The sequence below is a fragment of the Octopus bimaculoides genome, chromosome 2 (genome assembly GCF_046866305.1).
Source record: "Octopus bimaculoides isolate indiv1 chromosome 2, ASM4686630v1, whole genome shotgun sequence".
Lineage (NCBI taxonomy): Eukaryota > Metazoa > Mollusca > Cephalopoda > Octopoda > Octopodidae > Octopus > Octopus bimaculoides.
In genome coordinates this window covers 26,035,357-26,062,613 of record NC_142929.1, presented here as the reverse complement: position 1 = coordinate 26,062,613, position 27,257 = coordinate 26,035,357, and the positions used below count along the sequence as shown (strand labels likewise).

The following is a 27,257-nucleotide window of genomic DNA, read 5'->3' as shown; positions in this document are numbered from 1 at the left end:
GACACGAGTAATAAATAAAAGAAAACAGATCAAACTAATTAATGGACTACACAGAGGCATGTACACACTTAAAAAATGTCTTAGAAAAAAGACAGAAAATAACGTAAGAGAAATGGCTAAACATATAATAGATGAGCCTTAAGATGATAATAAAAATAAAAAGGATTCAACTACACACGGTATTACATATTTCAACAAAGATATTACATACAAGGTATTACATATTTCAAAAAAGTAAAACCAGATATAGAAACATGAACAAAAAACCCAAAGATGAGCATCTTCCACCTGAACAACGGAATAACCAAGCAGATTTCCAGCATCAACATGAATAAAACACCGATCACATCTCTTACCAATAATAATAAATGTACATGAGAACAGATTTACCAGAATTAACATTGAGAAAAATCCATCAGAAATATATAAATTAACGAAATGGAAACTAATGGGTTCTAATATCTTCTCACAACACACAAAGTAATAATCATGACAAATTATAATATCAATAAAAGAGAAAAAAAGTCCTAAAAATAAAAGGAAAAGCTTAAGCAAATCATCTTTGTACAGTCATGTAAAACACGCTAAGGAAGAGTGATCGCCTCTATCACGATAAACCGGTATCTGAAAAAGAAAAAAAAATACTAAAACATGTTACAAAGATATCGGAAAACACAATAATAGATTAGATGACATGCAAACAACTTATACTTAAATATAGAACGAAAATCATTAAACACAGTTAATAATACTATGGATGAAAAAAGGGATTAGGATATGGAATAAAATTTCAAGTATTGCTAATATAACTAACTAGGAATCTACCAACGTGAGAAATACTGCAAGAGAACTGAAAATGTCAAGTAATTGATAGTTTCTGACTGAAATGCAATCATGAACCAGTTACAAAGACATTCATCAAATTAGTTAATAGACCAGATTCCATGCCAGATTGATAACCAGAGGAAAGACAATACTGATTCCAACAAACGAGAGCACCAGAAGCACTCAGAATTGCATATTGATAAATTAATAATCTGTTTGTCTGAATATATACCATAAACTTACGTCGATACTCTGTAAAAGACGGTCTTTTCTTCAGGAAATGAATGACACCTTGTCAGAGCTGAAATTGGGGAGAGATGTTTGTTTATAAGGAAATAACTAAACAAACCAGGAAATTAACAAAGAGGAAAGAAATATGGTATCCATTGATTACTGAAAAGCATCTAATCACATACTACACTCGAATATTGCAGTATATTCCTGACTACACAATGAATTTGACTTAAGTATTAAGAAACTGTATCAATCATGTCTTGTCAAAGAGGAAAGCAACTATATACTGCAAGGTAAAGAAAGCTTAAAAATTTAGATGTATAAAAGATGAATCTTTTACACATGTTTTATACCTATAAAAGATGAATCCTTCAGGCTGACTCCTTATCTCTTCTATAATTTTGCTTAACCTTGCATTTTCTGGATGATAGAATCAGTAGTTATAAATACTGTTAAACGATTATAAAATATCTTCTCTGTAATGGTGATTTAAAAGTATTTATAAGAGACAACAACCAACTGGAGATCGTATTGAAATTGTGCGTGGAATGAGTCACAATATCAAAGTAGAAATAGGATTACACTAATGTGCCAAAAAGTACAAACTGATAAAACCGGAAAATATTAAATTACATTCAGACATTGAAATATGAATAATTAAGAATAGACGAGAGTGATAAAATGCGTCACGCAGAGAAATAAAAGAGAACAATTAATAAAGAATCTTTCAGAAGAGTTAGAGTAATATTGAAAAAGAAATTAATTTAATGCCAGAGATGAGATAAGAGGAATAAATATGCCATCCACTCGAGTTATAATCTACAGCTTCAGCATATTAAATTGTCAGTTAAGTGAAGTGAAGTGTTTAGAAATGGGACGGCATTCTGGAGCCACTATCTTGAATCCGATACAGGCAAGATAAGTTTACTTGCAGGAAGCCTTTAATATCAATATAGTATTTTATACAGAAACAACAATGAGTTTTAAAATTTCTTTGAAGAAAGCAAAAGAACAGTCACTCTTGTGAGTGGTTATAAAGGAAATATAGGGACTTATATATAATGACATTGTAAAAAAGAAAAACTGGGAGCTAATTGCATCACAGGAAAAATACAGAGAAGCGGTTAGAAATATATAGAAAATACGATGGAAAAAGAGCACCAAAATACCTTAAATTTAAAACAATGAGAAAAGATTCGGTGGCCAATATTTTGCAATTCACGACAAAATGGTGGAAATAAACCTGATTGAAATCTAAAAATGTCTTAAATACTTTCGAAAAAAAATTAGAAAAGGATGTTTGATTTTAGTTGCATATAGGCAATGACGATTCACTGAAAACTTTAAAATGAAAATCGCAGAAGGATAGATTATGGAATCAGCATAAAGAAAGAATTGATTACATCACTTCTGACAGCAGAATGTTCGTGAAATCAAAAATTATGCTCATACATGGCTGGGTAGGCAGCTACCACCATTTCATAATATATCAATTCTTTTACACGAAAAGTGTAAATAAGTGCTTTAAACATGTAACCAACTCGGTATGGGACAATATTATAAATATAATAACTTGTCACAAACCGCTTCATACTGATAAGGAGAACAAAGACGATGTTGAAAATGTATGTATTCTGATGCATACCCCAATCTCTCTGACTAAAATGTTATACCAAAAGAGGACGGAGGATTATCACTGGTACGGATCGTGAAGCAGAAATAAAGAAAGGATGTATGGTATGCGAGTAAAAATGATACCTATGATAATTAGAGAAAAATACATGAATGAGTAAACAAAATACAAGGGATTACAATTATACATCATTAAAGTGTAGTGCTCGTAGACGCTGCAATAATCCAGCTTATTACGAATTCAGCAGTACAACTTACTGCGTACTCTAGCTAAACAAGACATCACCGTATATAAGGCATAACTGCTACCTATTAGTATGATACAACTTTCACAAAAGAATATTCTACGTGACTACCACTATGTACAATAACACAACCTACATAACAAACGTTCTACACAAAATATTTAATACGCTCCACACAACACAAAGCATATTCTGCAGCACACATTCGCCAACTATTACTTCGAAACAACCTTCAAAGCACATTTCATACGATCGCCGTTTATTATATCAAAGCCGAAAGTATTTTATCTTCGTGTTATAGTAATCGATGCTCAATTGAATCCCGTTACTATAGCACAAACTACAAAACACATACTCTGCTTAATCACTACACAATAGCATTACATAACTCACACAACGCAAAAGCATGAACGCCATAAAACACTTCACACAATACATTCTACACAATCCGTAGACACGAATTGCACAATCAGTATTCTACAAAGTTACCTCCCATCTCTAAATCACATGCAATAGTTCACACATCACATACAAATTCAATCACTACAATACGATACATTCTACACAACAAATATACGAATCACTAAAGTAATGTGAGAAGCAGCAGAAAGAAAAAGCAAAACAAAACAAGGTAATGACAACTCACACTTCAAATCTTCAAATTAGAATGCTGCAAATACATCTGAACTACGGAGTTGGTGACGCAGCAGAAGCTCCAATGAAACCACGCTGAGATAATAATAGAGATGATACAGTTCTTCATAGTATGTTGCAATATGATGTTAAGACACACATTGTCTTTCAAAGGACAATCGTTGTTTGATTTTCATTTGAAAACGATATTAAAATACACGAACTAGGGAAGTATTAGAAGAGTAACTTTCAAATTAATTTAGTTATACTTGTGAGGTAGCTAAGAAATTACTTCTGAACGCCTTCACACACACACACACACACACACACACACACACACACACACACACACACACACACACACACACACACACACACACACATACACACACACAAACACACACAAGCACGCACGCACGCACGCACGCGCTCACACACACACACACACACACACACACACACACGTACACAACTGTATTATGCAATAAGATAATAATAGCTCTAGTAGAGTAGTATTGCTTTCTTTGGTTGCTGGGAAGGTTTAAAATTGCCTACGACCTGTTATATATTCTAGACACATTTGCAAATCAGGGATATTCGGAGATATAAGTAATCTAATATCTATATTACAGAGGAAGAAGAATGACTTCTGTATTCACAACAATTGCATATATACTACAAGTTACAAACTTGCACAACTGTATAAATTCAAACAATCAAGTTTAGCAAATTATCATATTTACATAAATACAGAAACATAGTTAAATCCCACGGGCTTAATCGTGATAATTTTAGATATTCTTTGCGCTAAATCGTATCATTTTATTTAAGCTTAAACATGTGAAAAATATCAACAAAAGCGCATGGAACATATTATACGATGTATGATATGTAGTCATATTTTAGGTAATGTTTCAGTTTTGTATGAAGGTTTTGAAGGAATATGATGAGTATCTTTCGAATATTTCACAATCAGTTCGAAGATATGCGTTCATTTATGTGTCTACGTCTTTATTTGCTTGTTTATTTCTTTGGTTGTGTGTGGTTTTCTGTTGTGATAAATGTTAATTTATAATATAAGCACAATATATTAAACTTAGTGTGATGTGTACTATCAATCAAATCAAACGCAGTATTGAAACAGAACTTTTTTCACCGACATCAGTTGATGAAAGGCAGTGTTCGATCTGGACGGGTTGTTAGTAAATTTTCTGTAACTTATTATGACAGTTATTTTCAAAACCCATGCAAACTTTAGAACTAAAATATCAGCGAGATCTATTGGCGAACAGATAGCATGTAATAGTTAAAAGGTTTCTGCAATATTTTGTAATTTTCTGTTTTTACTATTCTTTATTTCTATTTCAGTTTCATGTAAAAATATGAGGATAATTGGGAATAGCGTGGTTGATTTAGTTGTTACATATTCCATCGAAAACCCGTTGCAATTTTCTGAAGATTTAAGTTGATATCTTGCATTTTCAAAATCTATCAAGTGGAGTGTGTTAGTTCCCATAAAGTCAGGAGGAACGTTGGGAATAGTTGAGAGTTAAAATTATTTTTCTATACATTAAGGCACTTTAGTTTCAGTGAATTAAACATTCAATGTATATAAATTTTCTAAGCCTCCTCAATGTCTACCAATTTGACAGAAGCAACAAAAATTCTAGCACAGAAAACACTAGCACTATTAGCACCAAGAATGTCAGCATAATATCAACCACGTAAAGTGTATATTTTTGGAATCTTTGAATAATAGTTATATCTCTAAATTTCTGAAGGGCATAATTTCGTAAAAGTAAATATATGGAACCTAGAAATAATTATTGTTTCTACAACGCTGCGTAGACAGGAAGTGGTAGAAATGGAGAATTCTGCCCAGAAGAAGCTTGTAGTGGTACAACGAGGCAATAATTTCTTTTCATCAAACTTTGTGTAATTTTTTAAAGAGACTACATATTCTTGAATCTCCGTAAAGACTTAGTCTTTCAATACTGAATAAAAACCAGCGAAATGTTTCCCATATAACCGTTCCAACTAAGACAAAGTGAGCATGTAACTAAATATATAAACTGAGTATATAAGTCAATGTCCTTTCACATTTAATTTCGACATCTTGTTACCAATAATCGAATTGTACGTATTTGTCGTTGATATAGTTTCGTCGCCATCTACATAAGAAATGTATACACATATACCACGAACGTAAATTATTGATAAACTATCGATTAAAACGAAGCATAACGCACTAGAATTAATTAAATGAGGTAGTATAAAATCACTAATAAGGTATTGAAGCCTTGAGCTGCCAACAAGTTCTTAGAATTTCTGTATGCTAATGGTTAACTTTCTAATAGTGAAATTCTTTCTCAATGAAAGTAAATTTAATTCTGTTCAATAAATTGTAATTATTCCAGTGAATGTAATGTACCAGGCTGCTATTGTTACAAAAATTGATTTGTAACGGCAATGATAGTTCTTTTTCTTTGAAGAGTGACAAATTCGCTACATTGAAGAGAACGAATAGTTCTATGTCATCATAGATTCATGAAAGGTTGGAGAAATAACTATAATGTATAAGGATTTTTCGTCTTCATTGTAAATCTTGGAGCAAGGAACATGGCTTTACATGTAAGCTGCAAAATAATTTTATCGTAAGTTCCTTTTGTTTCAAAGACATTAAAATGCTTTGACTAGCAACATAGCAGAAATCCGACATCCCGGCTCAGACGGGAAATTATATTTTATTAATCTATTCAGTTTATTTGCAAATTGATGGTAATCACAGCTAGTTCTTCCATCAACCTGATTGAGATACCTTGCAATAACTTCATGGGCGCTACCCTCCCTTCTCTGACTAGCCTATAAGAAAACTTTTAAAAATAACTTTTTAGATTGTTGTAGAAATTAATTTGAAAGGAAATGCCACAAATAGTAACTATATAGTTTGCTATTTCTGTTTCCTTTTTTTTAAACTTCGAATGCTGACAAATATCCTGTTTTGATAATGAGATTAATGAAATGTATTTTACGTAGGTTGTGTTTCAAAACGAGTTATATCAAAACAAAATAAAAATGTGGATAGGAAGTACTTTAATATTCTCAAGGCATATATTAGTTTCAAGGATAAACTGACAGAAAAAAGAAATAAAGGCAAAAAAAAAAAGAAATGTTTCTAAGCCTATACGAAATAAAATAGATTTCCTGCGATCATATTGATCAAACCTAATCTAAAGCAGAAATCTAAACCAAGTCTCTGTGTATGGTATACTTAATGAAATGACGTAAATTAGATATATCATATTAGCTAAATAACTACTGAGTTATATATAAGTTTTATTTGATTATACAATACAAACCGAAATGTTTTCATCGGTGAAACGTTAGTACATAAGACCTAAGTTAAAGTTTCATGGTAATTAAATAGGGTTTTTTTATGTATGTGGGTGTTTCTCATATTTTCTGTGGAACGTTAGTACATAAGCTGCTGATACCTTGTAAAACAACAACTACAAAATTCAAATCGTATACATAAATCACGTACATTTATTATGTACATAAATTATGTACGCATTATGCACACAAATTATGAATAATGTAAAACTATAAAGCAAACACAAAAATAAAATAATAACCAAAAAGCAGCATGAACTAAGAATAAAAGTAATAACCTAAAACAAAATCAGAGTTGATGTTACACATGGCTGATGTAAGGATATTATGTACACCATATGATCATAAATAGTAAGGAGTTAGCAGCATAAAAGGAAACGTAAGCAACATCGAACAACCATAAGAATCAAATAACTATATTAACAATAACTCGAATAGCAACATAGTCTTCAAATGGATAGCAAAGACAACCAAACAAGGAAGTGTGAACCAGTGAGGAATTTTCTATGCAAAGTCTCAACAAAACTTTATTGTCACAATCTTTCTCAACTACTACTCCAACAGTAAAATACTTAAATAGATAGGATAGATTAATACTGAATGGCACATGCTAGGAAAAACAGAATAGCTTGTTATGAATTCCATGTCGGGCAAGCAATATTTTATTTTTGCCATACTAAGATTATTTTGCCAATTCGTGCGAACAGAATCAAAGCAGGCTCTAAAATATCTATTTCGTAACGGAACTACTTTGATTGCTTGTATTTCGTAACGGAAGTACTTTGATTGCTTGTATGCAGATGAGTATACATTATATAGCTGTCACAAATAGTACTCGTAAACTAAGAGGAAATGTCTCTACAAAAGTTGGTTCACGATATATTAACCAATACGAGTTATATTTACATCTATATCTGTCTGTTTATCTATCTATCTATCTATCTATCTATCTATCTATCTATCTATCTATCTATCTATCTATCTATCTATCTACCTATCTATCTATCTAAAAAACTAGAAGAGGCACTTACAGCTGGCAGCGCAACCAACGTTTTGGCTGCGAGGATGGCCCTCGACCAACACCTCAACGCCAAACACGAAGGTTGCGTCGTCAGAGCTAAAATGCGTGCCTTAAGGAACGAAGGGATCGAAGCTGCGCGAGAAGCCCGGGTGGCGGAGGCGCAACGTGGTAACAGAGCCACCATTCGGTCTCTAATCGATGAGCAGGGATGTAGTTTGCTCGAACCCGAAAGGACGTGTGGGGCCTTTCAACAGCACTTTGCTCGACTGTTCGGTGCGAGCGGTGGGTCGGAACGCAGGATGGACATCAGTGCCTACCTGACCGGCCTGCCGCGGCTCTCGGCGGGAGAGGCAGAGTGTTGTGAGGGTCCCATCACAGCTGCTGAAGTAAGAGATGCTATGGCGGGCTGCGCGAGGGATAAGTCGCTTGGATTGGATGGTCTACCCTACGAGCTGTATTGTCAAATGCCAGACTTGTTTGGCGACCTCTTGGCATCAGTCTACTGCAACTGGCAACAAAACGGGAGAATTCCCGGTTTCGTGAGCCGAGGTGCAGTGACATTGCTGAAGAAAGACCCAAACAAGGGGAATTTTATAGATAATTTCAGGCCCATCACTCTGCTCAACGCAGATTTGAAAATTTTGGCCAAAGTAATAGCCGAGAGGTTGGCACTTGTCATCGATAAACTGGTCGACAAGGCACAAACATGCGCCGTGCCGGGCAGAAGCATCCATGACAACCTCCACCTCATGCGCTACATCATGGACAGGGTAGTTAAGGACCCTGGCGTGGGTGGGGCGCTGATCAATTTAGATCAATCTAAAGCCTTCGATAGGGTCGACCATCGATACCTGGCGGCCGTCCTCAGGGCAGCTGGCTTTGGTCCCGTCTTCCGCGGTTGGATCGCTGCCTTGTATAGCCGCATCCGATCGGTAATTCGGGTAAACGGTCACCTGTCAAAACCGTTCGACATCACGCGTTCGGTCCGTCAGGGATGTCCCCTGTCGGCGCTTCTCTATGTATTGACGCTCGAACCACTACTGCGGAAGCTGGCGACACTGAGGGGTATCCCACGAGAGCTGGGTTGCGGGACGGGCGTGTCTGCATATGCGGACGATGTCACCGTCATAGTGTCGAGCGAAAAGCACGTCGAGATGCTAGGCGAGACACTTAAAGAATACGAAACGGTGACAGGAGCAAAAATTAACCCGGAAAAGTCAGTGGGTTTGTTACTCGGCACCTGGAGAAGCAAGCCCATACCGTCCAATAGCGACTCCGTAGTGGGACGCTGGACGGACGGACCGGTTAAACTGCTCGGGGTCTGGTTCATTTCGGACCTCCAAATGGATAAGAACTGGGACGAGATCACCAGTAGAGTGATGAAACTCAGCCAAACATGGGCCGAGAGAAAGTCATCTCTAAAAGGCCGGGCGGAGGTGGCTAATGTGTATATCGCATCAGTCATCGATTACCGCCTGACCGTCGTGCCTTGTCCCGATGCCACCATCACGAAACTAGAACGCATACTTTTCCGCTTTCTGTGGAAGGGTGGCGTTCCGATGGTGAGGCGATCCATTTGCTGTCAACAACCGTTACATGGAGGACTGGGGATGCCGTGGTTAATGATGCGCAGACATGCGCTGAGACTGCGGCATCTCTGGAACTTCATTGACGACGGTGAACAGGTATGGGCGCCGTTTGTGAGGCACGCCTTCCCGCAGCTCGTCTCACTCACCGAACTGCAAACATGATCAGGAAGAGACCGAAACTGGGCGATTGGCACCGCGAGTGTCGCCAAGCTCTACAACAGCTCTGCCGTCCGGGATCAAACTTGTGCAACTTCCAAACGACCAATGCGTTCTATAGAGGACTAGTGGAGGGGAGGTTTGACGACACTCTCGGGGCAAACCTGGGTGTCGACGAGAAATTCCTAACGCGCCTTTTCAAGACGACGTTCGGGCCGGGCCTATGGATAATTTCCAGAGATCCCTGGCTTGGCAATGCTATCGGGACGCACTACCAGTTCGAGAGAAGATCTACAGACACGGTTCGAAAACCACCCGACCGACCTGCCCGAGATGCGGTCAGAACGACGAAACCGTTCTGCACGCACTCGTGCAGTGTCCAGCTATTTCAGAGCTGTGGACCTTCGTCGAACGGCTGTTGTCGCGTGTGGGACGAGCCCACTTATCAGCCGAGTCTATCGTGAATATTGTTCCGCCACCTTCCTTTAAACGGGAAGGAAAAACGGTTTTTGTAACACTGATAGCTATGGCAAAAGAATGCGTGTGGTGGACGCGTTTGAAAGGTCTACAAACGAACACTTTCCTCCCTGGTCAGTCCCTCGTCAACCTTTTCAAGTACCACTTGAAAAGGAGGATGAGGATAGAGAGGAAAGTGTTGTCGAATGAAAGTTTCAATAAAAAATGGGTAAATGTGGCAAGAATGGTAAGAATGAAAGACGACACCATTTTAAGCATAGATTTGTAACAAAAAGAGAAAAGGTACTTACTTTCATGTATCTTTAAAAAAAAAAGGCCTGAGGTGACCGTGGTCTTTTCCGTAGGCTTTTCTCTCCACGGATAAACCTAATCTGTTCCCCGTTTTTGTTTTACATTGTTCCCTATTGATCCCTATTGATCGCCCCCCCTTTTTTTCCCGTGATCCCTTTTGATCGAAATCCCCCCCCCCTTTTTTTTCCGCGATCCCTTTTGATCGAAATTATCCCCCCTCCTTTCCCCGCCAAAGAAAAGCTCTACATTGTAATTTGTCCATTTTCTGTATTTAGCCCTGTGTGGCTATAATAAAAAGATATCTATCTATCTATCTATCTATCTATCTATCTATCTATCTATCTATCTATCTATCTATCTATCTATCTATCTCTGTTTATCTATTAACGCGCACGTACACACATGTGTATGCACGCTCACACACACACACACACACATATTGGCGCAGGTATGGCTGTGTGGTAAGAAGCTTGCTTCCAGTTACCCAGGATTCATTTGATTTGTTGATTCTGTGCGTGTTTTTTTTTTTTTTTTTGGCTGTGTGACGCTTTTCCTCTTCTGATGGAGGGACATCGAACAAGAAGTTGTGAAGCTTTGAGTTGCTCTGTTTCGAGTATTGAAGGCTGCCCTTCCTCGGAATATATGTCGTCAGAGGAGGAGATGGTGGAGTGCTTGGATAGGATAGACAAGGCTTTGAAAGAAAGGAGCTATGCTGCAGCGACGGATGAAAAGCACGAAGACGTAAGGCTGGAAGATATAAACAAGAATAAGGAAATGCTGAAAAGGGAGAGGAACGAAGTGAAGGTGATCCCGCCCTCCGAAGAAGTCTTAAAGACACACATGGAAAGAACGATAGTTTATAGGACGTAGTCAGTGGCAGCTGGAAAAATTGAAAACATGGCTACGACACAGATAGAAATGGTATTGAGACCAGTCTGGCAAGGGATTTCGTACCTTGCCAGAGGCAAAAGATTTGGAACAATTGAGGTGCAGATTGAAAAGTTAGCTACCACCGGGTTGCATCTGGCAACATCCCTGAAAACGAATGAGGTAGTTCTTCTACTCGAATGAGGTAGTTCTTCTTCACTCACCAATTATCTACCAACTTGTACCGACACATTTCCAGACTCTAGGAGCTATGCAAAATCCTAAAAATTTTGAAGACCAACAAAAGCGCAAGTGAAATAACAATTGTAACATCTACCAGACCGCACACGTTTCTGATCACACCCTGAAATATTCTAGGAAAATTTATATTTAATATTAATAACCCAAATACCTTCCTCTCTAGCTAACTCAGCTAAGCTGAGATATTGCATCTGTTCGCTCGGCTAATACTTCCATTTCCATGTCAAATTTGATATGAAGCCGCACAACAACAATAGTAAGAAAACATAAAAAGCAGCAACAAAAGCAAAAATATTTTGACAATAGCAAACAATGCCACAACTAAACTCACATTCAATTTATATGAAATGCATTCTTGGTAGGTGTAAATATTCTTGAATACTATTTATATACCTTATTACTAAAGTTTCAGCTGTAGATTCTGAGTCGGAGTTTTTTCCTTTCCTGAAGAAAATTATATTCACGCAAACGCCCATGTCAACAGATATGCTGGGGCAAAACAAATATTTTATCTGTGACGTAATAATAGTAATTTGCGAATGTCATTAAGTGAACACGCTTAATGATTTGTATACTGTTTCCAACTCAGCAGCCTTATCTCCAGAAAATAATTTTTCTAATGAAATAGAATTGTGATACGAGACGGAATTAAAAAAAATAAAATTTGAAAATATAGCTGATTGGAGAAAAATGTGAAGTAAAAAGAACAAAAAAATGTTCTGCCGGCAAGATAAAATTATCAAATTGTAAAATCATTCAGCTTCCAACATTTCCTACTATAAGAGATATACAGCGTTTGCGCGCGTGCTAAAGTGGATTTTTATGCGTTTATACGCGTGGATATGTATGTATGTATGTATGTATGTATGTATGTATGTATGTATGTATGTATGTACGTGTTGTCGAGCGTATGTGTGACTATACATATGTGTGTGAATGTGTATGTGTGCGTGTGTGTGTACATACACGTGTGAATCTATGTTTTATTTGTGATGAAATATTTCATCAGTTTCACCATTATTGCGACAATTTCTAAAACATTATCATCACCGCGGTTGTAATCATCATCGTAATCCGCTTCATTGTAAGCACTGTCATCGTTATCATTGCTGTAGTTGTCATCAAAAACTACTTCAGCTTCATGAAGAATAAGCCCGCAATATACACGTTTTAACATGCATGGAAATTTATGTTAGCGAACACCATTCCAACAAATATAAAGGCCACTACTCCAACAATATATATATATATATATACACGTGTGTGTGTGTTGGAGGGGGGGGGGGGTCTATACATAGATTATGAATGATCTACCAACATTTTGACGGATATCCGAACCCCCAGAAACAGTTGTTGGACTTAAAATACCTTTCTTCCTTCCCGTAATTTTCTCTGACGTTTGTACTCTGTAACTTGGTCTATTGATATAAATATCTTTATATTATACTTAAATTTCATCGTCTTTGCTTTCTCTCGTTTTACATGTATACATATATATATATTTTGTATTTCATGCTCAAGCTGTTATATCCAATATATCCAATAACTTTTTATTCCCCAGTTGCCTTCATATCTGTTCAAATTCATCCTTCTTCTAGTCTTTCTTTACCCCGGGGAATTGATCACTCGTAAAGACATCTGAGTCTAAGTTTGAATCATTTGAGCGCTAAGTGTCTTCTCTACTGAGAATCGCTGGATCTCAACTGTTGACTATATATATATATATATATATGAGAAGGCAAAAAATGAAACATGAACGTAACAGGCAACAACAAAACATCCGGACAGTTAGATGATTAAAAAAAGGACAGGAAAACACACACACACACACACACACACACACACACACACACACACACACACACACACACACACACACACACATACACACACACACACATGCACACACGCGCGCACGCACACATACACACAAACACACACACACACATATATATATATATACATACATACAAGGCGAGTGGAAAGTAGCTAGGCATTAGAAATTGCTTATAAAATGTTTAGTATCACCGAAGTCATGACGAAAACAACTTTTAAACAGACAAAATTAATAGGGATTTCTTATTTTCTTATTGTCTTATTTCTTATTTTCCAGGTGGCCGGTCGCTTGACTGACCAGGAGCGAGCTAACATAGCAGCACGCTATGAAGTGTGGAATTACATTATTTTGGTTCAGAGATGGTGACGTACATGGAAAGGTAAGCATGCAATACTAAGTCCGGGGAACATAAAAAGTTGTCATGCAAAGCTGATGACCACGGGCTCTGTGAACGATGCAAGAAGTGGCCGTTCAACCACATCCCGATCAGCGGAGAACGTGGCAACCGTGGAGGAAACGTTTAATCGCAGCCCACAAAAATCAACACGTTAATCAGCTCGTGAAAGGAGACTAAGAAAACAAAGAAGACGTACGGTGTTGCATAAAGAATTGAATTGTTGTCCGTGGAAACCCCATTACGTACAGGAGCTAAAAGCTGAAGACCATGGCCGCAGAATGGAATATGTGGAGTTAATGCTAGTTTGGCCTGAATTGTTTGAAAACATCCTCTGGAGTGACGAGGCTGTATTCCATGTTGGTGATTTCATCAATCGTCTCAACTTCCCTTTCTGCGCGTCGTGTGATAAGGATCCGAATATGACGGTTGAGAGGATGCAAGTTCCACCAAAAGTGACCATGTGGTGCGAAATGACGGCAACAAGAGTCGTCGGCCCATATCTTCTACGTGACACCATGGATACGGACTGCTATCTTCATGTTTTAAAACATTACGTGTGGACAACGGTGTCTAGGATAACATTGGCGACCCGATATCCATGCAGCATGTTGCAACGCCCTATTTTGCACTAACTGTGCGTGCGTCGTTAGACCAACATCTTTCAGGACGTTCGATGGAACGACACAGACCTCATGAATAGCCTCCAAGAAGTCCGGATCTTACACCATGTGATTTTTACCTATGGGGTTACTCAAAAGAGGAGGTGTACACGACAAAACTTCGCACACTGGAGGACTTGGAGACACAGGTTCAGGAAGTTCTCAATGATATACCCGTCAACATCCTTCAGAAGGTTGTTCATTCCATCCCTGTCCGTTTGAGAAAACTGTTTGGCGCCACCGGTGCTTACATTGAAATATGAAGATTTATTTTCATTTGCCTACGTTTTGAATTGATGGATATTAGTATTTAAATTATTTATGAATGAGAAAAAGAAGAAAATGGAGAAATTGATATGTAGACATCAGTTTATTCAAGGGTATTCAAAATCAGTATAATATGAAATTCTTACCGTGGGCCACACGTAATATTCGAACATCTGAAGATAGCGGTCCGTATTCATGGAGTCACGTAGAAGATATGGGCCGACCACAGCCTTTTCTGCTGTAAATTTTTTTGTGTCTAATTTGCTTATCCTCATAATTGCTTATCCTCATAATTGCTTATCCTCATAATTGCTTTTATATATATATATATATATATATATATATATATATATATCAACGAGTGAAAGAAAACTAAGCTTCCTTATTAGATTTCAACATGCTTCTGCCTGGCGGCAAATTTAAATGCGCATATATAAAGAGAGGTAGGGATGGCTTCGGCTTTTTCCGTACATGTTGAAAAACATAAATGATTTAACGAAAAACTATAATTCACCTATATATAGAATGGCTGCGATTCAATTTCGAATAATGCCTTAGGTTGGATATTCTCTCAAACACGAGCAGCACGGATGTTTGTTTCTTTTCAGTCCTCTTAGCAGCTTACAGTTTTTAGACAGATGTGGCAATGATGTGTGCCCCTTGCAATATATGTTACCAAGCATGCATTTAAAAACACAACCAGATATAACTAACCTGTGTAATTCGTTTGTACAAAGAAGCGATGTGTCAGCCTAGCATTTTGTCGTCGGATTTCATGTCGGAGAACGACTTCTTATGGAATATGTGTATATACAACACACGCACGTCAGATGATATCAGCGAGTAGTGAGAAGAATTCTTAATAATCTATATTGTCTATATATTTAATTTGGCTAAAATGATATTCGTCGTGAATGCACAAGCAGTGGAATTTTCTTAAATATCATGCATTTATATGAAATTAAAACGCTACAAATAAGTGTTGATATTTTTGAGCTGGTGGTTAGGAATTGAGGTCAAGAAGTCGACTATTTGCGCATGTTGTTTATAATGTGACATATAGTAACAGGAAGCCAGACAACTTGATAATCCTCGGAGATAGAAATAAATTAGTTAGTTTAAAGTAAGAAAGACAGGAAAGAAGAATATAAAATTAGACAGAGTGTAGAGGAGCATGGAAGGGCGAAAAAAGAAAGAATAAAAGCATGCTGAACTAAATATTTGAGTAATGACACTGTTGGATTGAAGTACTGTCACAGTATTATCAAATATATGTTATGGCAGAAAAGGAAGTTCCGTCTATGTATATTTTTCCATAGTTTTACACACACACACACACACACACACACACACACACACACACACACACACACACACACACACACACACACACACACACACAAACACACACACACGCACACATGCACACACGCATGCGCGCGCGCACACACACACACACACACACATGATTTCCTATAGAAGGTAGGGAAGGAATCTAGCATGGGTGGAGCACTGATCAGTTTGGGCAAATCAAAACCTTTCGATTGGATCGACCATCAATACTTAGAGGCTGTCCTCGCGGTGGTTTGGTTCGGTCCCATTTTCAGAGGCTGAATCATTGCAATGCACAGCGACATCTTTTCGGTGGTCAACGTAAACGTCCACATATCGGAATCGTTTAGCATCGCGCGTTCGGTTCGTGAAGGATGCCCACATTGACCGTACATTTCTCTTTTCCTTACCCTTGTCATTTCGTTTTTCGTGCATTTTTCTTCTTTCATTTCCTCTCTCTCTCAACACAATTATCAAGTTTTATGATGCTGAACTTTATCACTAACATCAACAATGGTTCCACGGTTTTGTTTTTTACATACCACCCGAAACTTCTTACTTCTGATTCAACACTTAACGACTAATCAAAAGTCTCCCATCATTTCTTCTGGACAAGTACAACCGATCAGTGTCACCTCTTTGTATGGAATGCTTAGTTCAATGTCAATAGTTTTCATGTGATGAATCGGCCTAGTAGCATTTCGTCTGTCTTTAAGTTCTGAGTTCAAATTTCGCCAAAGGGTAGAGGAAATAGGTACCAGTCTTGCACTGACGTCGATGTAATCGACTAGGCTCTACGCACAAAATTTCAGGTATTGTCCCTGTAGTAGGAATGATCATTATTATTACCGATAGTAGTAGTAGTAGTAGTAGTAGTAGTAGTAGTAGTAGGGAAGGAGATGGGAAGGAGATGGAGGAGGAGACGGAAGAGGGCAGGAGAGAGGACAGGAGGAGGAGGAGGGGAGGAGACGGAAGAAGACAGGAGAGGAGACAAGAGGAGGAAGAAATGGAGGAGGAGGGAGGGAGGAAATGGATGATGATGATGATGATGATGATGATAATGAGTAGTGTATTGCCAAGGTCTCAATTACGTGTCTCAATTATGTGTGTGTGTGTGTGCGCGCATGCGTGTGCGCATGTGTGCGTGTGTGTGTGTTTGTGTGTGTGTGTGTGTGTGTGTGTGTGTGTGTGTGTGTGTGTGTGTGTGTGTGTGTGTGTAAAACTATGGAAAAATATACGTAGACGGAACTTCCTTTCCTGCCATAACATATATTTGATAATACTGTGACAGTACTTCAATCCAACAGTGTCATTACTCAAATATTTAGTTCAGCATGCTTTTATTCTTTCTTTTTTCGCCCTTCCATGCTCCTCTACACTCTGTCTAATTGGTTCGGTCTCAATTACGTATAGAGAGGGTTTACTCAGAGCGTTCGAAAATACGTCCGTCGTACTCCGCAGATAATAGTATTAATAATAATAACAATAAAAATAATAATAATAATAATAATAATAATAATAATAATAATAATAATAATAATAATAATAATTATGGCGTCAGTAATAATAATTCACATACAGGCGGTGAGCTGGCAGAATAGTTAGCATGTTAGGCAAGATGCTTAGCATCTTTTAATCTCTACGTCCTGAGTTCACATTGCATCGAGGTTGACTTTGTCTTTCATCCTTTCAGTGTGGATGAAATAAGTACCAGTTAAGCACTGGGATCGCTTTAATCAACTTGGCCCCCTCCCCGCAAAAAACTACTGCTCTGTGCTCAGATTTGAAGCCAATATTAATTCACGTCTGCATGTATCTGATTAACTCTTTCTCTGTGTGTGCCTGTGTCTTTGTGTATATATACATACATACATATATATATATATATATATATATATATATATATATATATATATATATATATATATATATATATATATATATATACCGGAGTAAGTATATATATATATATATATATATATGGATGTGTTAAGGAATTACTTTAAACGCTGATATATATGCAGATATATCTTAACTCTTCATTTGAAAGGTAAACTAAACTTGCAACGCATAGTTTTGCATCATGATGTGGAAGACGAAGAATTTAAACGAAAAACCAATGAAGAGGGGAAAAAAAGTCTCATGGCAAAACACGTTAGTTATCTTTTTCTGCTATATTGATTTAAATCCCTATTTTGTATTAATAATATGTAAAATTTTCTTGAAATCATGCTGCATAGAACATTTCTATGCGAATTTGATTCCTGTAGAATTCGTGTTTGTGAACCTATAGGAAAATTGTTAAAAGCATACGAACACATGGAAAGAATATCAAGTTTTCTCTCACTCTCTCACACACGTGAGTGTGTATGTATGTATTTATATATATATATATGGCTATATATATATATATATGTATGTATACATATATACATGTGTACACACACACACACACACACACACACATATATGTATGCATATTCATATGTACATACGTATATTTGCATGATATTTCTATGCATATTAATATATTTCTTCAGATAACTCTACATTTTCAGGCATACACATATATATCTATGTTCGCAAGTGTCTGCGTGAGTATATATGTATGTTTGTATGTAACGGATAGATTTATCTAAAGAAAGATATTAAAATGCAAGGAAGCATAAAACACGGCACACACATATACTTCTGTGAGTGTGTGTGTGTGTGTGTGTGTGTGTGTGTGTGTGTGTGTGCGCGCGCGTATGTGTGTATGTGTGTGCGTATGTCTGTGCACGCGCGCTTGTGTGTAATTAATATTTTTATTTGAAAGGAAGTTTTAGAATAGCAACGTTATATTTTCTCATGGTGTAATTCAATAATGAGACTTGAATCAAGTCTATTTTAAGTTCAGTTGTGATTGGGTTGTCAATGTTCGCCTATACATTCATACATACATACATACATACATACATACATACTCTCTTTGCTAATTTTTCTTCTTCTCTTGGTACTCAGTGTTATTGAAAAGTCATATACTTTATGTCCGTGTTGTTAAAACTTATACCCTTTGCAATCATTCGGGTCAATTGGTTTAGGCGTTGCCTTTTTCCTTTCAAACCATTAAATAGAAAACAAATTCAACATAATGCATAATGCTCTGGATGTGAATTATGTATGTACTTTGCTCATGTACAAGACGCATAAAGAACGAATTCATCCCAAGTACCTTATAATAAGACACATACCATCCGTTTTTAGTAATAAATAAAAGTATATGAATTTAAGTAATTTAATGAATGTATTGGTTTGCAGCTGCTTATATGAAACAATTTTATGGAGAGATGAAAACTAAGTTAACAACAGAAAGTTTTGTTAATAGTGTATATACCGCTGAAAATCGATAATAATTAAATTATAGATTGCATTTTTCAGATTACTGTGTATAACATTTCGCAGGAAGCAAGAACAAAGGGTCGCAGCCAGCTGTTACATGTTACCAGTAATTTGATTCAAAGTCTACGCCAGCAAATTGAAGTCTGCGTGTTGCATTAAATATTCCTTCAATGAAATGATGTTTATGTTCTTTCAGTGACAGAATTTCAAAATCATGCCTGATATATTTGAAGCCACAGAGTCTATTTATTATGTACCCACTTTTGGATGACCAAAAATAGTAACACCAGGCAAGACAGCGCATTTATTGGTCAGCCACATTAAATCCCTAAATGACCATTCCTCTTACTATGCTATTATATATTTCATAAAAAAATTATTTACTGCTTCCAAAAACGGAACTGATGCCATATATCTACAACCTGTTAAATATCTTACTTGATAAAGATGCTGATCGATGAATATACACAGCACAATTTTAGATTGATATACTTCGTGCAGTAGACATAGTGTGAGACAAAATACAGCGCAATAAAGAAAATTGATTTAAACTTAACGGCTTAATTGTTTCTGTCGGCTTCAGAACATTCCAATAGAACAGTTGAAAAAGAAGTAAACCTTCAAGAAGTTACTTTCTGGACATCAGTCCCAATTAAGATTTCATTGGTTCTGCTTAATTTGTAGGGACATGCTGAGTATTGCATATACATTCAATACTCTATGCTTGCAATCACTTGTTCTCTTGTCATTATCTCTCTCTCTGTAAGAGTTCCAAAACGTTACGAAATGTCCGACTTATTCGTCATGTAACTTTGGAAACATTTTCCTTTCCAAGCAATAAGCTGCATCAATATAAATGAATAAATATATATATCTTTTACTGATTTCATACACATACACACACACGTATATATATATATATATATATATATATATATATATATATATATATATATATATATATATATATATATATATATCCAATCTAACAGCTGTTTCTGCTTCCAATGTTCTACGGTGTTGCCATTGAAAACTTTGAAAGTAATATTCAGCATAGTTGGTAACGCATCCGATATGGAACATGGAGCTTCATCAGAGTGAAGAAAAATACACAAAAGAAAAGCCTTGAACAGAAGATGAAAGGCTTAATATATTTAAATCATACTATTTTGCATATGTGTCGTTTCAGGACGTTGAGTATATGACTAAACTTAAAATATTTCTTTCTTTATTGCCTATAAAGGGCTAAACATAGAGTGGACAAACAAGGACAGACAAAGGGATCAAGTCGATTACATCGACCCCGGTTTGTAACTGGTACTTATTTAATCGACCCCGAAAGGACGAAAGCAAAGTCGATCTTGGCGGAATTTGAACTCAGAACGGAGCGGCAGACTAAATATCGCTAAGCATTTCGCCCGGCGTGCTAACGATTCTGATAGCTCGCCGCCTTAATATATTAATTGGTAGCTTAATTTTTCTATGTGTGTAACAAGGTGTATAAGTAATAAAAAAGTAAAATAAAATATTTACCATAACGGGATACGCCAATATGTCTAGAAAAAGAGGGAGTGATAGTGCCACAACGTTTTGAAGTAATCATAATAGCTCTTGAGATTATGTTAATAGCGCAATTTAATAGTTTATCATAATAAAGTGCCCGTCAGTTAATTACAATTATTTACTTACTGATATGTTGTAAAAACCGACCACCTATTGCCCGTAATGAGACTGACCAAAGTCCAGCTTCCGTTATTATTGGTCAGTTAAATTTAAAAACAAAGGGCAAGCTATTATGACCGTTATACGGGTAGATGCAAATAAATAAATAAATAAAAAAAGTATGGAAAATTAGTATATGTTGTAAATGGCCCCAAACCCGCTTAGAATATTGTAAATAGAAAACAAACATGTAAACAAGCACCATGTGAAGGAATGAACAACACCCGCACTGTCAAGTAATAATTGATGTTAGTCAATTGTTGTTGATCAATATTTTTCCATTTTCTGTTTACTTGAAATCTGATTGCTGATAGACTCATGTTTATCTTTGTCATTGCCTGTAACCTATGAGCATAATATGCTTGCAATTGTATGCCCAGGGTTAACATAGGCATTTATACCGTAGTAAAACGGATATTTTTATCCCTTGGACACTTATTCCAATCTCTAACTCTACTATATACACACACACAGTAGTAGCTCGGTTTTCGAACACCTCTGATCATGAATAAATCGTACTTTATATACAGACATGTACACACACACACACACACATACACACACACACACACACACACACACACACACACACACACACACACACACCTATATATATATATATATATATATATATATATATATATATATATATATATATATCTTGAATAGGCATACATACAGGTTAATCCACATTAGGAAGAAATTTCAAAGTGAATAAACCTGGTTTTCATTAGCATACAGGAAAAGAAAATTACCCCGGGATAATACATGGTTGGTTGGATACATTCCCCAACCTTTATCCTTCAAGAACTATATAGCAATTCTTTAATATGATTTTGGGGAAATCTGTCTGTTGTAATTTCCGATTTCATTCGCACCCTCTCCTTTCTTTCTCTCCCTCCGTATGTATATACGTATGTATGTACACAGACAGACATAGATTTGTCAGCACTCTCGTTAAAGAAATTATAACAAAAATACGAATGTCTATTCTGTTCGCCTCTGTCTCTGTCTCTCTATGTCTCCATCTCTGCCTCTCATCTCTGTTATTGTCTGCATGTATGACGACAGAGGCCTATAGAAGTACACATAGGTACATATGCACGAATATGACAGTCTGTCTATTTGTCTGGATGTATCCCTGGATGTGCGCATGCAGTTGTGTGCATGTGCATGTACACAAACACAAATTTCTCAATAGGATTGTTAAAGAATGTTTAAATAAATTATTAAAATAGAGCTATTGAAAATAAGAAGCTTCTGCTTTTTCAAAAGTATTAGTTTTATAATTTAACTAAATGTTTCAGACAGACAAACATACAAGTAATACTGTTATGATATTCTTAAAAATGAATGTGTGTGCATGTATATGCTTGTGCTATTATAGAGATTATATGTGCTATTATATATGTGTGTGTGTGTGTGTGTGTGTGTAAGGGAGAGAGGGAGAGAGAGACAGACAGACAGAGATGGCGAGACAGACACACAGACAGAGAGGGAGAGGACAAACTGAATATTCATATCGTTGTTTTATTATGTAAAAAACGGCATCTTTGGAAAGATCTATCTATCTATCTATCTATCTATCTATCTATCTATCTATCTATCTATCTATCTGTCTGTCTGTCTGTCTGTCTGTCTGTCTGTCTCTCTCTATCTATCTATCTATCTATTTATCAACATAATTAACTGTCTGTCCGTATGTATGTCTCTCTCTCTCTCTCTCTCTCTCTCTCTCTCTCTCTCTCTCTCTTTCCCTATCTATTTATCTATCACTGGTTTTATCTCGATTTCTCATCCAGTACACAAGTAATTTAGACAACACGTAGGCACCGTCCACCCAGTTTCCTCCATTCAAATATTTCAGAAAAAATAGCTGGCTGTTTATTTTGTTATAATCATTTTAATATTCCTCAACTAATTTACGAACTAAATTCGCTCTTTAGAAATAACATAGCAGAAGATGGCTATGTGCTGCATGAAACTAGACTTTGTATTTTTATCTATTAAATGTTTCAACATTTTTTTATCTTCTTTAACTAAATTCTATCTTGCATATATATACCTACGTTTCAATGAAGCGAAGTATTACTTATTCCAGGCATAAGACAAGACATGCACTAGTATTATATAAATTAGTCACAAACAAGTAATTAACTGAAAAGCATTTGTCGGCGGTATCATAAATATTATACTTAAATATTTTTTTTATATTTGCACTGAGTGTATTTGAAAATCTAAGATAAATTTAATGTAGCAAGTACAGATATCAGAATATAACGGCTACAGAATATACGTTGTGTAAAGCATGTAAAGAAAATCAATGGGAAATATATTGTTATTATCTTTACAAACAGAACAGAGAAAATATTCTGACATATTTCATAGTTGGTTTGCCATTGTTAATTTGATAAATATCTACAGCGTAGGTATGACACACTGCAGTCAAATTACATTACATAAATTTATCATGTATGTATGTATGTATGTATGTATGTATGTATGTATGTATACACACACATATGTATATATATATACATATATATATATATATATGTATATATATATATATATACATATACATAGACACACACGTATATATATGTATATATATAGAGAGAAAGAGAGATATGTGTATATATATATGTATATGTGCACACACACACACACACACACACACACACACACACACACACACACACATCTATATATATATACAAACTCTCAAACACGTATATATTTGCATATGTATATTTACATTTATGAAAACACACACAGAAACATACAATTATATACAGTTTGTATGCATGTACAATGACACACATACACATGCGTTTACACGTATTCCTTACAAAGAGTAAGCAGTACATACGTTACCAGAAAGTGATTCTAATATCGTATGCAGTAGGAATCGTAGTGCTGAATGCTTTCCTTTATGGATTCATTGTCTGTAGCTATGACAGTTTGCGTGTCACTATTGAATCAACATAATAGCACGTCATAATCTCTAATGACAGAATTTTCTATGAAAGGATCTTCCTGTGCAAAAAAGGAAATTTCTTACCTTTAGATGATGAAAACTAAACTGGGAATAGAATGTTCCATGGTTATTTGGAGCTTGTGAAATCTATATATTTCATATTTGATCTAGATACAGACACAACATCTCATAATTCAAATAATAGAAGAAAAACCTTGGATCATTGAGAAGCAGGATATAATAGGCTAAAGGGAAAATATACCAGTCTAAAAGCAATTCATGTCATAGAACTGATTGCAAGTTATGAAAAATGTTTCATCTTTTCTTTTTAACAACTATAACAATAAAAACAGCAACAACTACAAAACTACTACAATGATAGCTATAATAATAACTACAACAATTAGAACAACAATAATGATTTCCGATTTAAATAGAAAGCCGGTAATTTTTAGGTGTTGTGGTTTAGTTGATGCCATCGACTGTAGTACTGAGATTCGGACTTTATTTCTATCGACCTCAAAAGGATGAAATGTAAAGTTGACCTTGGCGGAAACTAAATCGATTTGCCAACGTTTCTGGAGTATAGTTGATTGGTGTAATGTTTTCTCTGATACTGTTTTATTGTCTCTCAGTAATGTAAATAATAGAAGATTTAATTAAAACAGTGGTTAAAATGTCAAGTACTCAATAGTCAGTACTCCTCCTTCGGTGAGAGCTAGTTCACTTCACATGTACCACAAGTATCAGAGAAGATAATTGAACACTAACTTATCTTGTTTCCTTTCTTTAAAACAGTACTGTTCAAATGGTGCTCCGCGATGTTTATCTGGATTCTCTGTAGATTTTCAAAGATATAATTCAAAATTTTCTGAAATTCATCTGACACTTCAGCATCTTCAAAAGCGTATAAAAAATAAGTCTTTTCTAATTCACAACTATAATTAATAAACTATATATTTTATTCACAACTATAATCAAGAAAATGAAGCACACTATAACTTTATATATTTTTTGTAAATCTTTTAAAATACTATTTTTTAAAAAGAATTTCTTCGCCAAATGCGTCAATAAATATAACTGGATATCCGATATGCCGTGAAGTTAAGCGTTTTGAGAACAACTGCTCAGGAATACAGAGGCTTGATGTAAGAGGAATTAAACAACTCTAATTTATTCTATTTCATGTTCGTCATAAAGTTAAAGTTGTGTTCTGTGGCCGGAGGATATCAATTTTCGAGAATGAGGTTTAAGATATATCTAGAATAAGTTTCATTTATATAAACATGTGAAGATTTATTTAGACTTTGATGATGAAGATTAACACATTGAAAAAGCAATCTGTCGCGAAGTTCCGCACTAATTGTAAAAAGTTTCTTCGACGATCGTACAATTCAAAAGATCATTATGGTCAAGTGGCTGAAAAGTTTGCATGGTAACCACAAGGACTCGGGCTCGATCTAACTATTTTTCAGTTTTGGGCAAGTGTCTATTACCATAGCCTCGGATCTATCCAAAGTTGTGAACGAAACTGAGTAAGCAGAAACTAGAAAGCAGTCACATGGACTGCTCCTGTAATTCAAAGGTCCAAATATGTCACATACTATTTCACGTTGATTTTGCCTGAAAACTCACAGGACAGGTGCACTTGTCAGTGTTAATTAAACGATTTATACGCTAATTCACATAGTAGGCAGCTGAGTTGATTGAATAACGGGTTACTTACCAGCAAACGCGATGGCGATATATTTCTTATTGACTTAAAAAGAAGTAAAAGGTTTTCTACTTGAGATTCAAGTCAGGTCGTTGATTGGTACTGACCAGAATTTATCTTTTCTTCTCTACGGGATCATGCACATATGGTATGTAATTAATCTATTTGCGTTCTTTTGCAAAAAGTCACTACACTAATGTAACATTAATTTATTTTTGACTTGGCTGAAAAATCCAATATTTTAGACGAAAGCGTAAAAGTGAGTATGTAACAGCTAAGTTAACAAAAAATGTTCATCAGATCCTGTATAGAAACAGCAAGAATTTCCAGTCATTTGGAGCTAAAAGTTGTCTCTATCGAATACACTACTAAGATTCTTGTGACAATAGCTTTTTGAGTTACAAAACCTCAAATAGTTAATCAATAATCGCCTTCAAAAGTCATGTTGATATGAAAACAATACTGAAATATTGTGGAAGATCAGTCAGTTCGACGTATCAGCGATTTTGATTGAAATCTAGACCATTGACAAATATATTAGTTGTCATCGCCTATTTGAAACTGGTTTATTGAAACATTGGAACACAGGTTTATCAGCCACATTCAAGCGATTATTTGCCATTGGTTTTCTCTTACGTAATTGACCTTAGGTTGATTTACATTTGGTGAGCAGTAGAGACTTTAAAAATTAATTGATATAACCACTCATTGCCATCATGCAGTGCAGGAGAGAGGGCGTGAACTGCGTCTCCTTTGGGCGGAAGTACGCCATCCACATGCATTGTCCATCAGATTGCATTCAGCAAGATATTCACTCTATACCACTGTAAAAGGAATTTACTAAAATGACCATGCAGAGGGATCGAACTCAGAGCAACAGAGTTGCGGGGCTCTTTTAAATGCATTACGACAACGACCACACCCAAATAAGCTTGCCGATTCGTCAAACTATGAAATTATCTGTTGATTTTGATTGTTCTGTACAGCTGAGGAAATGTCATTTTTGCTTGTTTATGCGTCTGTTTACGCGTCCTTCACCAAGATATTATTCGCGTCGCGTTATGTGCACTATAATAGTTTTTGACAGCCTCCTACTCAAAATACATTTTTTGCTGATTTTAATCATTAAGTATATATTTTGACCCCACTGTATTGGGTCAATATATATTTTCCGCTTCTCATGATAACTTTATTATATACCTTAGCCTATGGAGATTATGAGGTAATGTATTTTATATATCCACACATATTTGCAGATACACACGCCCCCGCACATGCCGCACATGCACTCAAAAAAATGAACACACATCAGTACATACCAACACATGTATGCATATACGTATTGTA

The 27,257-nt window shown here is 36.0% G+C and overlaps 2 long non-coding RNA genes across 3 annotated transcripts; one reads left to right on the top strand and one right to left on the bottom strand.

Annotated features, from left to right (window-relative positions):
* Nucleotides 1-534: 534 nt before the first annotated feature.
* Nucleotides 535-12,094, bottom strand: LOC106881000 (uncharacterized). Its single transcript, XR_016238329.1, has 3 exons — nucleotides 11,956-12,094; nucleotides 3,583-3,665; nucleotides 535-624 (listed from the first exon to the last, which is right to left on the bottom strand). It is a non-coding gene; the product is annotated as an uncharacterized LOC106881000 (long non-coding RNA).
* An 82-nt stretch (nucleotides 12,095-12,176) lies between these two features.
* Nucleotides 12,177-20,050, top strand: LOC149136892 (uncharacterized). 2 transcript variants are annotated; one of them, XR_016238328.1, is made up of 4 exons: nucleotides 12,177-12,370; nucleotides 13,738-13,840; nucleotides 18,167-18,270; nucleotides 19,534-20,050. It is a non-coding gene; the product is annotated as an uncharacterized LOC149136892 (long non-coding RNA). The 2 variants fall into 2 exon arrangements; XR_016238327.1 differs by having other exon boundaries at nucleotides 12,186-13,840.
* Nucleotides 20,051-27,257: the final 7,207 nt, after the last annotated feature.